This window comes from Tursiops truncatus, chromosome X (genome assembly GCF_011762595.2).
Source record: "Tursiops truncatus isolate mTurTru1 chromosome X, mTurTru1.mat.Y, whole genome shotgun sequence".
Lineage (NCBI taxonomy): Eukaryota > Metazoa > Chordata > Mammalia > Artiodactyla > Delphinidae > Tursiops > Tursiops truncatus.
The window spans coordinates 29,029,255-29,046,455 of NC_047055.1; the positions used below are offsets into that span (position 1 = coordinate 29,029,255).

Consider the following 17,201-nt stretch of genomic DNA (forward strand, 5'->3'; position numbering starts at 1 on the left):
TGGTAAAATATCGAAATGTAAAATTTACCATTTTAGCTATTTTTAGGCGTACAGTTTACTCTTAAGGTCATTCACATTATTATGCAACCATTACCACCACCCATCTCCAGAACTTCTTTTCATTTTGCAAAAGCGAAACTCTGAACCCATTAAATAACAACTCCCCGTTCGTCACCCCCTCCAGCCCTGGCCAATCACCCTTCTATTTTCTGTCTCTGTGAATCTGACAACTTTTGGTATCTCAAATAAGTGGAATCATATGGTATTTGTCCTTTGGTGACTGGCGTATTTCACTTAGTATAATGACCTCAAATGTTCATTCATGTTGTAGCATGTGCCAAAACTTTTTCCTTTTGAAGGCGGAATAATATTCTCTTGTAGGCATATCCATTTATCCATCAGTGGACACTTGGATTGCTTCCACGTTTTGGCTATTGTAAATAATACTGCTATAAACATGAGTATACAAATATCTTTTCTAGACCCCGCTTTTACTTCCTTTGGAATATATACCCAGAAGTGGAATTGCTAGATATATGGTAATTCTATTAATTAATTAATTAATTAATTAGGTTGCACTGAGTCTTAGTTGCAGTAGGCGGGCTCCTTAGTTGCGGCTCACGGGCTCCTTAGTTGCGGCATGCATGTAGGATCTAGTTCTCTGACCAGGGATCGAACCCGGGCCCTGGGCATTGGGAGCATGGAGTCTTAACCACTGCACCACCAGGGAAGTCCTGGTAATTCTAGTTTTGTTTTTGTTTGTTTGTTTGTTTTTGCGGTACGCGGGCCTCTCACTGTTGTGGCCTCTCCTGTTGCGGAGCACAGGCTCTGGAGGCGCAGGCTCAGCAGCCATGGCTCACGGGCCCAGCCGCTCCGTGGCACGTGGGATCTTCCCGGACTGGGGCATGAACCCGCGTCCCCTGCATCGGCAGGTGGACTCTCAACCACTGCGCCACCAGGGAAGCCTTGGTAATTCTATTTTTAATGTTGAGGAACCACCATACTGTTTTCCACAGTGGCTGCACCAATTTACATTCCTACCAGCAATGCATAAGGGTACCAATTGCTCCATAGCCTTGCCAACACTTGTTATTTTCTGTTGTTTCTTTTTATAATAGCCATCCTAATGGGTGTGAGGTGGCATACCATTGTGGTTTTGATTTGCATTTACCTAGTGACTAGTGACTTGAGCATCTTTTCATGTGCTTATTGGCCATTTGTACATCTTCTTTTTTTTTTTTTTTTTGTGGTACGTGGGCCCTCACTGCTGTGGCCTCTCCCGCTGTGGAGCACAGGGTCCGGACGCGCAGGCTCAGCGGCCATGGCTCACGGGGCCAGCCGCTCTGCGGCATGTGCGATTTTCCCGGACTGGGGCACGAACCCGTGTCCCCTGCATCTGCAGGCAGACTCTCAACCACTGCGCAACTGTACATCTTCTTAGGAGAAAGTCTTTTGCCCATTTTAAAAAAGGATTGTTTGTGGCTGAATGAAATTTTTCCATCTGCAACAACATGGATGGACTTGGAGGATATTATGCTAAGTGAAATAAGTCAGACAGAGAAAGACAAGTACTGTATGATCTCACTTCTATGTGGAATCTAAAAAATACAACAAACTAGTGAATTTAACAAAAAAAAGCAGACTCACAGATATAGAGAACAAACTAGTTCCCTTTCCAGTGGGGAAAGGGAAGGGAGGAGGGGCAACATACGGGTAGGGGACTAAGAGGCACAAACTATTAGGTATAAAATAAGCTACAAGAACATATATAGTACAACACAGGAAATACAGCCAATATTTTATAATAACTATAAATGGAGAATAACCTTTAAAAATTGTGAATCACTATATTGTACATCTGTAACATATAATATTGTACATCAGTTATATTTCAATAAACAAATAAAAATTTTAAAAATCGGGTTTTTTTTTGTTGAGTTTTAAGAGTTTTCTATATATTCTGGATATTAATACCCTATCAAATATGTGATTTGAAAATATTTTCTCCCATTCTGTGTGTTGTTTTTCACTCTGTTAATAGTGTCCTTATCTGAAGACTTTGGCAGAAGTGGGAGATGATTAGAATCAGGGTTTGGATCATAAACTCGAAGTTTCTGGATTCAAAATCTGGCTATTTGCTATTGGGAAAGCTAATTAACCTCTTTGAGCTTGCCTTACTTTTTTCATCTGAAAAATGGGGATAATGCTTATAATAATACCTAGCTTGCTATAATGAGGAATAAATGAGATCACACATGTAAAATCTCACCGCAGAATCTAGCCCAGGTTAAATGCTCAGTAAGTGGTAGCCTTTATTAGTATTGGGCATAATAAGGAACCAGAATGATGTAATTGAAATGTGATATTAGTTACGATCAAATGGGTGAGTAGGCCAACAATATCAAATAACCGACCTGAGCACAGTAATATTACATAATACTTATTAACGCTGGTGTAACAAGTTGCGGTTTACAAAGCATTTATTTTTTTTCCCTTTTGCTTTTTTTAAAAATAGATCTTTATTGGAGTATAATTGCTTCACAATACTGTGTTAGTTTCTGTTGTACAACAAAGTGAATCAGCCATACCCATACTTATGTCCCCATGTGCACTCCCTCTTGAGCCTTCCTCCCACCCTCCCTATCCCACCCCTCTAGGTCATCGCAAAGCACCGAGCTGATCTCCCAGTGCTATGCTGCTGCTTCCCACTAGCTAACTATTTTACATTCGGTATGTCGATGCTACTCTCACTTTGCCCCAGCTTCCCCCTCCCACCTGGTGTCCTCAAGTCCATTCTCTATGTCTACATCTTTATTCCTGCCCTGCAACTAGGTTCATCAGTACCATTGTTTTTTTAGATTCCATATATATGCATTAGTATACAGTATTTGTTTTTGTCTTTCTGACTTACTTCACTCTGTATGACAGACTCTAGGTCCATCCACCTCACTATAAATAACTCAATTTCGTTTCTTTTTATGGTTGAGTAATATCCCATTGTATATATGTGTCACATCTTCTTTATCCATTCATCTGTCGATGAACACTTAGGTTGCTTCCATGTCCTGGCTATTGTAAATAGAGCTGCAATGAACATTGTGGTACATGACTCTTTTTGAATTATGGTTTTCTCAGGGTATATGCCCAGTAGTGGGATTGCTGGGTCATATGGTAGTTCTACTTTTAGTTTTTTAAGGAAACGCCATACTGTTTTCAATAGTGGCTGTATCAATTTACATTCCCACCAACAGTGCAGGAGGGTTCCCTTTTCACCACACCCTTTCCAGCATTTATTGTTTCTAGATTTTTTGATAATGGCCATTCTGACCAGTGTGAGGTGATACCTCATTGTAGTTTTGATTTGCATTTCTCTAATACTTAGTGATGTTGAGCATCTTTTCATGTGCCTCTTGGCCATCTGTATGTCTTCTTTGGTGAAATGTCTATTTAGGTCTTCCGCCCATTTTTTGACTGGATTGTTTGTTTTTTTGATATTGAGCTCCATGAGCTGTCTGTATATTTTGGAGATTAATCCTTTGCCTGAGGGTTGTCTTTTTGCCTTGTTTATGGTTTCCTTTGCTGTGCAAAAGCTTTTAAGCTTAATTAACTCCCATTTGTTTATTTTTGTTTTTATTTCCATTACTCTAGGAGGTGGGTCAAAAAAGATCTTGCTGTGGTTTATGTCAAAGAGTGTTTTTCCTGTGTTTTCCTCTAAGAGTTTATTTTTGTGTGTGGTGTTAGGTAGTGTTCTAATTTCATTCTTTTACATGTAGCTGTCCAGTTTTCCCAGCACCACTTATTGAAGAGGCTGTCCTTTCTCCACTGTACATTCCTGCCTCCTTTATCAAAGATAAGGTGACCATATGTGCGTGGGTTTATCTCTGGGCTTTCTATCCTGTTCCATTGATCTGTATTTCTGTTTTTGTGCCAGTACCATACTGTCTTGATTACTGTAGCTTTGTGGTATAGTTTGAAGTCAGGGAGCCTGATTCCTGCAACTCCGTTTTTCTTTCTCAAGATTGCTTTGGCTATTCAGGGTCTTTTGTGTTTCCATATGAATTGTAAATTTTTTTGTTCTAATTCTGTGAAGAATGCCATTGGTAGTTTGATAGGGATTGCATTGAATCTGTAGATTGCTTTGGGTAGTATAGTCATTTTCACAGTATTGATTCTTCCAATCCAAGAACATGGTATATTTCTCCATCTGTTTGTCATCTTTGATTTCTTTCATTAGTGTTTTATAGTTTTCTGAATACAAGTCTTTCTCCTCCTTAGGCAGGTTTATTCCTAGGTATTTTATTCTTTTTGTTGCAATGGTAAATGGGAGTGCTTCCTTAATTTCTCTTTCTGATTTTTCATTGTTGGTGTATAGGAATGCCAGAGATTTCTGTGCATTAATTTTGTATCCTGCAAACTTACCAAATTCTTTGATTAGTTCTAATAGTTTTCTGGTGGCATCTTTAGGATTTTCTATGCATAGCATCATGTCATCTGCAAAGAGTGACAGTTTTACTTCTTCTTTTCCAATTTGGATTCCTTTTATTTCTTTTTCTTCTCTGATTGCCATGGCTAGGACTTCCAAAACTATGTTGAATAAGAGTGGTGAAAGTGGACATCCTTGTCTTGTTCCTGATCTTAGTGGAAATGCTTTCAGTTTTTCACCATTGAGTATGATGCTTGCTGTGGGTTTGTCGTATATGGCCTTTATTATGTTGAGGTAGGTTCCCTCTATGCCCATTTTCTGGAGAGTTTTTAACCATAAATGGGTGTTGAATTTTGTCAAAAGCTTTTTCTGCATCTATTGAGATGATCATATGGTTTTTCTTCTTCAATTTGTTAATATGGTGTATCACATTGATTGATTTGTGTATATTGAAGAATCCTTGCATCCCTGGGATAAATCCCACTTGATCATAGTGTATGATCCTTTAAATGTGCTGTTGGATTCTGTTTGCCAGTATTTTGTTCAGGATTTTTGCATGTATGTTCATCAGTCATATTGGTCTATAATTTTCTTTTTTTGTGATATCTTTTTCTGGTTTTGGTATCAGGGTGATGGTGGCTTCGTAGAATGAATTTGGGAGTGTCTCTCCCTCTGCAATTTTTTGGAAGAGTTTGAGAAGGATCGGTGTTAGCTCTACTCTAAATGTTTGATAGAATTCGCCTGTGAAGCCATCTGGACATTGTTTGGCTCCCTTAGAAAAGCACAGGTCCTTTAGGGGGACGGTCTGTTTATATTTTCTAAACAGATAGGTCTATTTATATTTTCTATATTTTCTAATTCTTCCTGGTTTAGTCTTGGAAAATTGTACCTTTCCAAGAATTTGCCCATTTCTTCGTGGTTGTCCATTTTATTGGCATATAGTTGTTTGTAGTAGTCTCTTATAATCCTTTGTATTTCTGCAGTGTCAGTTGTGATGTCTCCTTTTTCCTTTCTAACTTTAATGATTTGCATCCTCTCCCTTTTTTTCTTGATGATTTAAACATTCACCATTCATTCAACAGGCTCCGCTGGAAACATAATGATGAGTAAGACAGTCCTGCAGAACTGAGTGGGAGAAACCAACAAGGCAAAAGGCCATTTCAATCAGGGTGATGAGTGCTAAGATGTCAGAAGCATGGGATGCTGGGGTGCACTGAGGAGGAGGAGGTCAGACTCCAGGACCACTTCCCCTACAGGATTACAGGGTTAGGGGGAGGATGGGGTGTGGGGAGGGGCTGAGTGTTCTGGATAGAGGAAAAAGCTACTGCAAAGGCTGGAGGTGAGAGAGGCTGGCTCATTGGGGAACAGCTACTAGTTTATTATGGCTGGAACCTGAGAGAGGAGCAGAGTGAGATAAGCCTGGAGAGGCAGACAGGTGCCCGACCATGAAGGGCCTTGTACACCAGGGCAAGGGTTTGGATCTTATCCTGAGAGTAATGAGAAGCTATTGAAGGGTTTTAAGCATATTCGCCATGTAACCGGCTTTGCCTTCTAGAAAGATCTCTTTGGATCAATGTGTAGAGTGGAATGAGGAGGACACAGCCTGGGGCAGACGAGGTAGAAAGATGAACTAAAGAAGGAACCATGAGGACAGAGAGAAGTGGAGGGTTCAAGAGACATCTAGGATAAAATGGAGCAGATACGGGGACTGATCGGATGACCTCAGCTGACTATTTGGGAATAACTCAGGTATTAGCATCATTCCTTCATTTGAGATGAGCCACAGAGGCTGAAGAAGGTTAATTGATTTGTACGAGGTCCCAGAGCCGGAAAGAATCTGATCAGGACTCTGTCTTTCCATCCTGACATCTCCTGTTCACTCCTCCCGAGTATGCTGTTAGCCGAGTTCCTTGATCTTTATGTGTAAATCCCCTTTCAGGAATTCAAATCCTGTTTCTCCATTGACAGCTTTGCAGCATGTAAAGGTGTGAAGCCTTAGTTTATCTGAGTTTTTAATTGGTTGTCAATGTCCTAAGGCTTTACACCTTTGAGCTTTGAGATATTCTTTTCCCAAAAAAAGAAAAAAAAAGATATTCTTTTCCTTCCATTCCACTTAGTGTTTTTTTTCTGCACAAATCTTTTATTTATTTATTTTTTAAACATCTTTATTGGAGTATAATTGCTTTACAATGGTGTGTTAGTTTCTGCTGTATAACAAAGTGAATCAGCTATACATATACATATGTCCCCATACCTCCTCCCTTTTGCGTCTCCCTGCCACCCTCCCTATCCCACCCCTCTAGGTGGTCACAAAGCACCGAGCTGATCTCCCTGTGCTATGCGGCTGCTTCCCACTAACTATCTATTTTACATTTGGTAGTGTATATATGTCCATGCCACTCTCTCACTTCGTCCCAGTTTACCCTTCCCCTTCCACTTAGTGTTTAAACAGCAATCTGGAAGCAAACCTTTCCATCCCAGGGAGGTTCAAATGAAGAGTCCGGGGCTCAGAAAGAGTGAGCCCAAGTCCTAGGCTTGGCCACTAATTAGCTGTGCGATAGAATGAGTCACTTTCTACAAACTCATAGCTGAAAACTCAGGGGAAGAGAATGAACAAATGCATAGTCACTTGGATTCAACGACTTTAGAATCTCTTAAAGTAAGTATACCTTCAAATTGTGAAAAGCCACTCTCTTGTGAATCTGTTTGGTAAAGTGAGTTTCTGACCCCATATGATGCTCATAGGTATTAGGGATTTTCCCTAAAACTCAACTGTTTGCTCACCAGGGAGTATGCCCCTGCTCTGTAGTTGCTGAGCACGGTGTTATCAGACTTAAACTGCCGACCAAAATGCACGGGTATGTTTGGTTTTCTCTCAGACACTTGTACTGCTAAGACTTTCTTTTTTGGTGGGGGGAGGTGCGGTTTTCTGTTATAAAACCAGCAGGAAGAGGGAAAATGAATGAAGAAGGTGAATTTACAGTTTATGGAAAAAGCCCACCATGCACTATGCCTATCCTGAGGCATGGAGGACATGGTAAAGGAGCAGTGTCTGTGAGGGGCAGGGCCCTGCACCCCAACCGTGAGATGACAAAACTATTCTTGCTTCAAACCCCACAAGCTAGGGGAGCCCGTGAGTGAAAAGGGGCCTTTGTCGGTGCCAGCTCAGCCGGGACCAGGATCCGGCAGGGCTGCAGCTCCTGATCAGCAGGAGGGATGGAGCCCTGATACTCCACGCCACTCCCAGGGGCTCCGGGTCACAGGCCTGTGCAGTGACCCCCTTGGGATGTGCAAGAAAGATCAAGTCCTGAGACCCCGGCACTCCTGCCGGTCCCCTGCCCCTCCCGTGGCTTCCACGAACAGCAGGAGGTGCTGGGCCTGAGGACCCTGTGCTCTTCACCCCAGGGCTTTTGGCTCCTGTAGGCAGATGACACCCCTGTGTGGGTGCTTCTCTTCGGTGAGCACCCACAGCCCGGTCTGGCTGTGACACGGCGGTCTAGGAGGCCAGGGACAGGACGAGTCACTCCCTGTGTGTGTGTGTGGGGGGGCGAGGCCTCACGGTGGGGGGGACGCAGTCCCTCCTTGTATCCGCCATCACAGCACCACAAGCATCACAGGCGGCCGTGGGAGCGGAAACCTCCCGGGAGGCCCTGCAGAGGAGCCAAAGAGACAGGAAGAGGATGGGAAGGCCCTCTGTAGACAGGCCCTGGGCAGGGAGAAGAGAAGCGCCACTGATGGTGAGAAGAGGGATTCCAAAGGCCTCGTGATTCAGTCAACAAACAGCTACCTGTGCAGACACCATGGGGGTCACAAACTTGAAGAAGATCTGGACCGTCCCCCTGAAGGGCCTGTGCTTTTCTAGGGGAGCCAAACAATGTCCACACATCTCAGTGCAACCAGGAGAGCCTGTGGGGGAGCAGGGGCAGCAGATGCAGAAGAGAAGGCTTCCCGGAGGCGGTGAGCTGGGGGCCGGGCTGTAAAGGAGAGCTCTGGACTGGTCTTCAGGGAGTGTGCCCTGCCATGCCCGGCAGGAAGTGAAAACCTCTTCCAGCTGTTGTGGCCTTGGGTCCCTCCCCCGTCCCCCCTGACCCTGATGACGGATCTGCAAAGGGAAAAGACGTGGTCACTTCTGTTGACTAGCAAGGGGTAGGGTGGGGAAAGAGAGCACCTTTCCTTAAGGAAATCTGTTATCATTGCCCAAGTGTCTTCCCCTCTAGACCATGAGCTAGGGCAAGCCACGAGTCTTGGGCACCTGTCAATCCCCAGCCCCTAACACAACTCCCAGTATATAGTAGGTGCTCAGTACATGCTCAGTGAATGACTGAATAGCTAGGGTCTGGAACATTTGTCCTGTAATTTCAAGTGGACAACCCAGCTTTTTCATGACCTGAGAAGACACTTGTTTTCCTATAAAAAAAACTGTCTGGGGCTTCCCTGGTGGCGCAGTGGTTGAGAATCTGCCTGCCAATGCAGGGGACACGGGTTCGAGCCCTGGTCTGGGAAGATCCCACATGCCGCGGAGCAACTAGGCCCGTGAGCCACAATTACTGAGCCTGCGCGTCTGGAGCCTGTGCTCCGCAACAAGAGAGGCCGCGATAGTGAGAGGTCCGTGCACCGCGATGAAGAGTGGCCCCCGCTCGCCACAACTAGAGAAAGCCCTCGCACAGAAACGAAGACCCAACACAGCCTTAAAAAAACAAAAACAAAAACAAAAACCTCGAAGTGACTATGCTGGTGAGAAGCCCTTATTCTGTAAAAAAGTACTGTTTCTAGTGTCCTCCATAATTCAAGGTGTTTAAAAAAAAAAAAAACCTGTCTGCCTGGGAGCATTTGATTTTGCTGTAGGCAAAGGAGCTGACCTGTTAGTCACCCTTTTCACCACAGGACTTCCATCAAATCCCCCAGGTCTGCCCTCAGGCTAGGACAACTTCCTCTTTCTTCCCCAACCCCAAGACAGGCTTTTCTTATAGCCAAGGACCCTCTGAGGCCTCAGGTGCACTTTAACACACACCCTGTGAAGACAACATCCTGCCTTTACCGCCCTCACTCAGTCAGGGGACGCTGCCATCTTTTGAAACTCAAGTTGGAAGCCTTTCATGAGAAAAGCCTGCACACTGTGCCCCCTCCTGCCTCTCTTGGCTGCACAGTTGAGTGAGTCATTCATTATATTACAGGTAAATATGCTTGAGTCATAGAGATGTTTCATGTGCAGCCTTTTCTCCCAAATAGATGGTGAGCTTCTTGTTGCCAGAGATGGTAGCACCTGCTTTTCTGTCCCCAGGAATGTCTCCCCAAAGGTAATGCACACAGGTGTGCAGTAAACACTTGCGGATTGAGGAGAAGGCAGAGAACTGATCTGGACCTTTCAGGGGTCCTCAAGCCCCAGACATTCACTCTGTCTATGACTAGTTAACTAACCTTCAGCTCTCAAGTTGCCCCAGAACCTGGATAGGCAAGACGCAATCCTGTTTCAATTTCGGACTACAGATCGGGAAATCCTCGTTATAGGCCTGACTCTGCCGCTAACTAGCGTGCACTTTGGTAAGCCAGTTAGCTGCTTTTGGCCTCAGTTTGCGCAATTAAAAAAATAGGGAGACTGCTACTTCTGGCTAAGATGATGTGGTAGAAATTGTATGTACTCTCCTGCATGAAACAACCAAAAAAAAAAAAGCCAGACAATATGAAGCAACAATTTTCAAGACACTATATATTAGGCAACAAAGGACAGTGATCCCAGAGAGATGGAAAGCAAACAAGAAGAGCCCTGTGAATGACCAGCTTATTTGTAAAACAACTTTATTGAGATATAATTCATATACCATACACATTATAATAATTATAATTCACATTCATCCATTTCAAGTGTACGATTCAATGGTTTTTAGTATATTCACAGACATGTGTGACCATCACCAATTTCAGAATGCTTTCCTCACCTCAGAAAGAAATCCTATACCCTTTAGTTTTCTATTCCCTATTCCGTCCAGCCCTAAGCCACTATTAATCTACTTTCTGTCTATAGATTTCTTTATTCTGGACATTTCAAATAAATGGAATCTTATAATATGTGGTCTTTTGTAACTGGCTTCTTTGACTCAGTATAATGTTTTCCAAGATGAATCCATGCTGTATCATGTATCAGTAAGCACTTTGCTCCTTTTACGGCCAAATAATATTCCATTGTATGGATATAGCACATTGTATTTATACATTCATCAGTTGATGGACATTTGGGTTGTTTTCACCTTTTGGTTATTATGAATAATGCTGCTATAAGAAGTTTTTGTTTGTTTGTTTGTTTTTGTTTTGTTTTGTTTTGTTTGCAGTACGCGGGCCTCTCACTGTTGTGGCCTCTCCCGTTGCGGAGCACAGGCTCCGGATGCACAGGCTCAGCGGCCATGGCTCACGGGCCCAGCCGCTCCGCGGCATGTGGGATCTTCCCGGACCGGGGCACGAACCCGTGTCCCCTGCATCGGCAGGCGGACTCTCTACCACTGCGCCACCAGGGAAGCCCACAAGTTTGGTTTTTTTCTGTGGACATATATTTTCCTTTCTCTTGGAAGGAAGATATTCTTCAATTCTTAGAAGAGAATTGTTGGATTATATAGTAACTCTATGTTTAAACTTTTCAGGAACTACCAGACTGTTTTCCAAAGTGGCATTTTACATACCCACCAACAAAGTACAAGAGTTCTGATTTCTCCGCATCCTCGTCAATACTTGCTAGTATCTGGCTTTTTTATTATAGCCATCCGAGTGGGTATGAAGTGGTATGAAGTTCATTGTGGTTTTGATTTGCATTTCCCTGATGATGTTGAGAAACTTTTCATATGCTTATTGGCCATTTTGTATATCTTCCTTGGGGAAATAATCATTTCATATCCTTTGCCCATTTTTTAATTGGGTTATTTATGTTTTTATTATCAAGTTGTAAAAATTCTTTATATAGTCTAGATACAATCCTCTCATCAGATTAATGATTTGCAAATATTTTCTCCCATCCTGTGGGCTGTCTTTGCACTTTCATGAATGTCCTTTGAAGCACAAAAGTGTTCTATTTTGATGAGGTCCAATTTATCTATTTTTCTCTTTTGTTTTTCATCCTTTTGGTGCCATAAATAAGAAACCTTTGCCAAATCTAAGGTCATGAAGATTTACCCCTATGTTTTCTTATAAGAGTTTTATAGTTTTAGCTCTTATATTTAAGTTTTTGATCAATTTAAAGTTGATTTTTGTATATGGTGTGGGGCATGGTCCAACTTCATTCTTTTACATGTGGTTATCCAGTCGTCTCAGCATTATTTTTTGAAATAACTATTCTTTCACCATTGAATGAACTTGGCACTCTTGTCAAAAATCAGTTGACCATAGACACATGGGTTTATTTCTGGAGTCTCAATTTTATTCCATTGATTTATATGTCTATCTCTATGCCATTTCCACACTGTCTTGACTATCATTGCTTTGTAGTAAATTTTGAAATTGGGAAGTGAGAATCCTCCTCCTTTGTTCTTCTTTTTCAAGATTGCTTTGGCTATTCTGGGTCACTTACAATTCTATATGAATTTTACAATCAGCTTGCCATTTTCTAAAGAGAAGCCAGCTGAGATTCTTATAGGGATTGCATCAAATCATAGATCAATTTGGGAAGTATTACCATCTTAACAATATGAAGCCTTCCAATTCATGAGCATGGAATGTGTTCCATTTAGATCATTAATTTCTTTCAACAGTGTCTTGTAATTTTCAGAGTATAAGTTTTACACTCCTTCATTTAGCTTTATTCCTAAGTATTTTATTCTTTTCGATGCTACTGTAAATGGAATTGCTTTTGTAATCTTCTTGGATTGTTCATTGTTAAGTATACAGATCCACAATTGATTATTGTATATTGATCCTGTATTCTGCAACCTTGCTGAACTTTTTAATTAGTTATAATGGGTGTTTTGTTTTCTTTGTGGATTCCTTGAGATTTTCTACATACAAGATCATGTCATCTGCAAATAGAGATAATTTTACTTTTCCCTTTCCAGTGTGGATGTCTTTTATTTCTTTCTGTGGCCTAAGTGCCCTGGATAGAACTCCAATAAAATGTTGGGCTGCAGAGATTGTTTTGTTCCTAATTTTAAGGGTATAAAGCACCTATGCTTTCACCATTAAGTATGATGTTAGCTGTGGGTTTTTCATAGAAGTCCTTTGTTAAGTTGAGGAAGTTCTCTTCCATCCCTAGTTTGTTGAGTGTTTCTGTCATGAAAGGTTGTTGGATTTTGTCAAATGCTTTTTTGCATCTATTGAGATGATCATGTGATTTTGTTTTTTATTCAATTATTATGAGGTATTACATTAACTTACTTTCAGATGTTAAACAGACTGCTTATTCCTAGGATAAATCCCACTTCTCATAGTGCATAATTCTTTTTATATGTTGTTGGATTCACTTTGCTAAGGATTTTTGCACCTATGTTCATAAGAGATAATAATCTGTAGTTTTCTTTCCTTGTGATGTCTTTGGTTTTGGTATGAGGGTAATATTAGCCCCATAGAATGAACTGGGAAGTGTTCCAGCCTCTTCTATTTTTGGAAGAGTTGGTGAAGAGAAGAGTTAGTATTAGTTCTTTAAATGTTTGTTAGAATTCAGTGGTGAACCGTCTGGACCTGGGGTTTTCTTTGTGGGCAGTTTTGTTTAAAATTACTAATTCAGGCTTGTCACTTGTTATAGATCTATTCATACTGTTTTTTTTCTTCTTGAGTCAATTTCAGTAGTTTGTGTCTCTCTAGGAATTTGTCCATTTCATCTAATTTATTGGTATATAATTGTTCACAGAATTCCCACATAATCCTTTTTTATTCCTGTAAAGTCAGTAGTAATATCCCCTCTTTCATTTCTGATTCTAGAAATTTGAGTCTTCTTTTTTTCTTAGTCAATCTAACTAAAGTTTTGCCAATTTTGTTGATCTTTTCCAAGAACCAGCTTTTGGTTTCACTGATTTTCTTGATTGTTTTTTCTATTATCTAGTCCAATAATTTCCACTCTGATCTTTATCATTTCCTTCTGGCTTGCTTTAGGTTTAGTTTGCCCTTCTTTTCCCAGCGTCTTAAGGTGGAAGATTTGACCCAACTTAGTGCCTTCAGAAAGTTTCCAGGATAGGACATGGGGAAGGGGAGCTGAGGCAGAGCTTGGAAGACTCCCTGGGTTGCGGACACCAATCTCAGAGTTCAGGGAGCCAAGTCAGGTAGAGCTTATACATTTTGTCCTGTTTTTTGGGTAAGTAAGTAAGAGGGTAAATCCAGTCTCTGTTACTTGGTCGAATGGAAATTGTGCAAAGTCTTAAGTATCAGTAGAAAGCTTTATTTAAATCTCAGAATGGCCTCTCCAAAAAGAAAGAAAGAGAGAATGAGAGGATCAAAGGAGGGGTGGGGCAAGCATTTGTGGTGTTGGGCAACAGAGACAAGGCTGGTGCGGTCATCAGGTGGTCGAATCCATCAGATACACAAGGTTCCAAGTTACAAAAAGAAAATGTATTGTTCTTCTCTCCTTGTTGAGATATAGTATATACACACATAAGACTATTTTCTTAGATTTAGAAAGTCACTGGTGCAGGTTAATGTTGTATAATTGTTCATTTTCTCTTATTTTATTCTGTAGTTGGGAGGAGTAGAAAGAAAAGGATGGAGGAAAAAAGAAAGAATCTGTTCTTCATTCTTTAGGTTTTTTGTTTTTTAGAAGCCCAGGGGAATTTTATCAACACTGATATCACTCCAGAGTTCATCTCCCAAAAAGTGATACCCACTGATATCCAACTTTTATCCTACCTTCTACATATATATTTGTCAGCATTTGTTCAAGTTAAAAATAAAAGTTTACTTTCAGTAAATAAGCTTAAGTATGAACAGATTTCTCACTGGTAAATAACACCAAGTAAAGTCTTTCCTTATATTATTTGGTTTTGTTTTGGCCCACCTTACCTTTGAAAGCCATCACTTTCTATCACTGGGTAAGCCTATTTTGAATTCCTTTATTGGTATCTAATATAATAAAGCAGAAACTAACACACCATTGTAAGGCAATTATACTCCAATAAAGATGTTAATAAATAAATAAATAAAAATTAAAAAAAATTAAAATGTCAAGTTAAAACAATTTTCGTAAAGAGAGAGATAGACATCTAGCCTCTGGAATCTTGTTACTAAATATGGGGTCTGTGTATCAACGGCATGAGCAACACCTGAAAGCTTTGTGGATATGCAGAATCTCAGGCCCTCCCCGGACCTTCATAGTCACATTTTAACAAGGTTCCCAGGAAATTCCTATGCACGTGAAACTTTTAGATGCATACTGCTCTAAAAAGCACCATTATCAAAGAAAACCCCAGTGACGATCCAGGTTGGCCTAGAGGCCCATGTAATGTTGAAGAGCAACATTTTGGTTTAGAGAGCCATATGGGAAGAAGCTGGGCTTCACCTAAGGTGGGACCAGGCTTAAGTCACCAATTTGGGACTACTGCAGGTAAACGGAACAGGACAGAAAGGGTTGGGCTGGGGTGCAGCCTAGAACTCACAGAGGCTGAGACACAGAGAAAGACCTAGAGAGGCAAAGATGGAATGGTGGCGGTGGAAAAACGAATCAAGGAAACTCTAATTCCAGAAGGATACAAATACTATAATATCATTTATATGGATTTTAAGAACATGTAATACAATTACTATACATATATATATATATATATATATATAGTGATTGTACGTGTGTGTGTGTGTGTGTGTGTGTGTAGGCATACATGGGAATGATACATATAAATGTAGCATACATATAAAGACATGTATGGGAATGATAGCACATCTAGGGTAGTGGTTACCTCTTGGAAGGTGTATTAGTTATTGTGTAGTATAATAAATTACCCCCAAAACTTAGCTGCTTAAAACATACTTTCAGGAATCCAGGCGTGGCTTAGCTGGGTCTTCTGCTTCAGGGCCTCTCGCAAGCCCGCAGTGAAGGCGCTGGCCAGGGATGTCACCTCATCCGAAGGCTCTACTGGGAAGGGTCTGCTTCCAAGTTCAGTCACATGGTTGTTGGCAGGATTCCATTTTTCACAGACTGTTGGACAAAGGATTCAGTTCCTCATAAGCTGTTGGCTGCAGGCCTCCTTGAGTCTCTGGCATGTGGGTCTCCCTACAGAGCATCTCGCAACACGGCATCAAGCTTCATCAGAGTAAGTAAGAGGGCAAGAGAGAGTGCCAGCAGTACGGAAGTCACAATCTTTTGTAGCTTAATCACAGAAGTCCCATCCCAACAGCCCAACACCTTTGTCATATTCTACGCATTAGAATCAAGTCACTAAGTCCAACCTAGATAGAGATTTCTCCAAAGAAGACATACAGATGGCCAAGAGGCACATGAAAAGATGCTCAACATCATTAACTATTAGAGAAATGCAAATCGAAACTACAATGAGGTAACACCTCACACCAGTCAGAATGGCCATCATCAAAAGGTCTATAAATAATAAATGCTGGAGAGGGTGTGGAGAAAAGGGAACCCTCCTACACTATGGTGGGAATGTAAACTGGTACAGCCACTATGGAAAACAGTCTGGAGGTTCCTTAAAAAACTAAAAATAGAGTTACCATATGATCCAGCAATCCCACTCCTGAGCATATATCCGGAAAAGAGCAAAACCCTAATTCGAAAAGATACACGCGCGCCTATATTTATAGCAGCACTACTCACAATAGCAAAGACATGGACACCTAAGTGTTCATCGACAGAGGAATGGATGAAGAAGACGTGGTGCATATGTGTGTACACACACACACACACACACGCACACAGATGCACACACACATATACAATGGAATATTACTCAGCTGTAAGAAAGAATGAAATATCACCATTTGCAGCAACATGGATGGACCTAGAGATTATCATACTAAGTGAAAGAAGTCAGGCAGAGAAAGACAAATATTATATAATATCACTTATATGTGGAATCTAAAAAATTAATACAAATCAACTTATTTACAAACGGAAATGGACTCAAAGACATAGAAAACAAACCTATGGTTACCAAAGGGGAAAGGGGAGGGGGAGGGATAAATTAGGAGTATGGGATTAGCAGATACACATCATTGTATATAAAATAGATAAACAAGGATTTACTGTATAGCACAGGGAACTATATTAAATATCTTGTAATAACCTATAATGGAAAAGAATCTGAAGCTGTACACCTAAAACTAACACAATACTGTAGATCAACTATAGTTAAATAAATGAAATGTTTTTAAAAAAAGAGGTGCACCAGGGATTATAGTAGCTGTAGTGGTGAAAAATTCATTTTCACAATCCTTAGGAAGTTCCAGGTGAGGTTGGAAACTCTCAGCATTATTAGTGTCCAATAAGGGTGTTAATCGTACACATGCTCAGAATGCAGATTTCCTTCCCAACATCAGTACACTTTATGATTGCTCTACTCATGATCCATATAACAGAATAAATTCCTTCACTTTAGGACCAACTGTTAATAGCCTTTGGGGCAAGACGAAGATGACAGCTGTGTGCTTGTTCTGTACAACTCGGAATGGTATCTTGTCCATAAGCAGGAAATTCAGTTCAACTAAGCAAACCTGGAACAAATGCCAAGTATAGCACTCGGCTCCAGTTACCACTGCCGTATTCTCTCTCCCTTTCTTAAGAAAACACGTCTGTGGCTCCATCACAGGTCTCTTAAGAATTGGCACCTCTTGCTTGCCCCTTGGGCCCAGAAGCACAGAACATGCC

General features: G+C 41.2%; 1 long non-coding RNA gene across 5 annotated transcripts in view; it reads right to left on the reverse strand.

The window, feature by feature from the left end:
- LOC109552483 (uncharacterized) overlaps positions 1 to 17,201 on the reverse strand; it is an 85,501-nt gene that overhangs the window by 1,708 nt on the left and 66,592 nt on the right. For 4 of the 5 annotated variants that reach the window (XR_012329288.1, XR_012329287.1, XR_012329289.1 and 1 more), the window contains one exon: positions 15,351 to 15,518. This is a non-coding gene — a long non-coding RNA (uncharacterized lncRNA). Of the gene's footprint in view, positions 1 to 13,756; positions 14,064 to 15,350; positions 15,519 to 17,201 lie in introns of those variants that run through there. The other variant, XR_012329291.1, reaches the window with a different exon arrangement.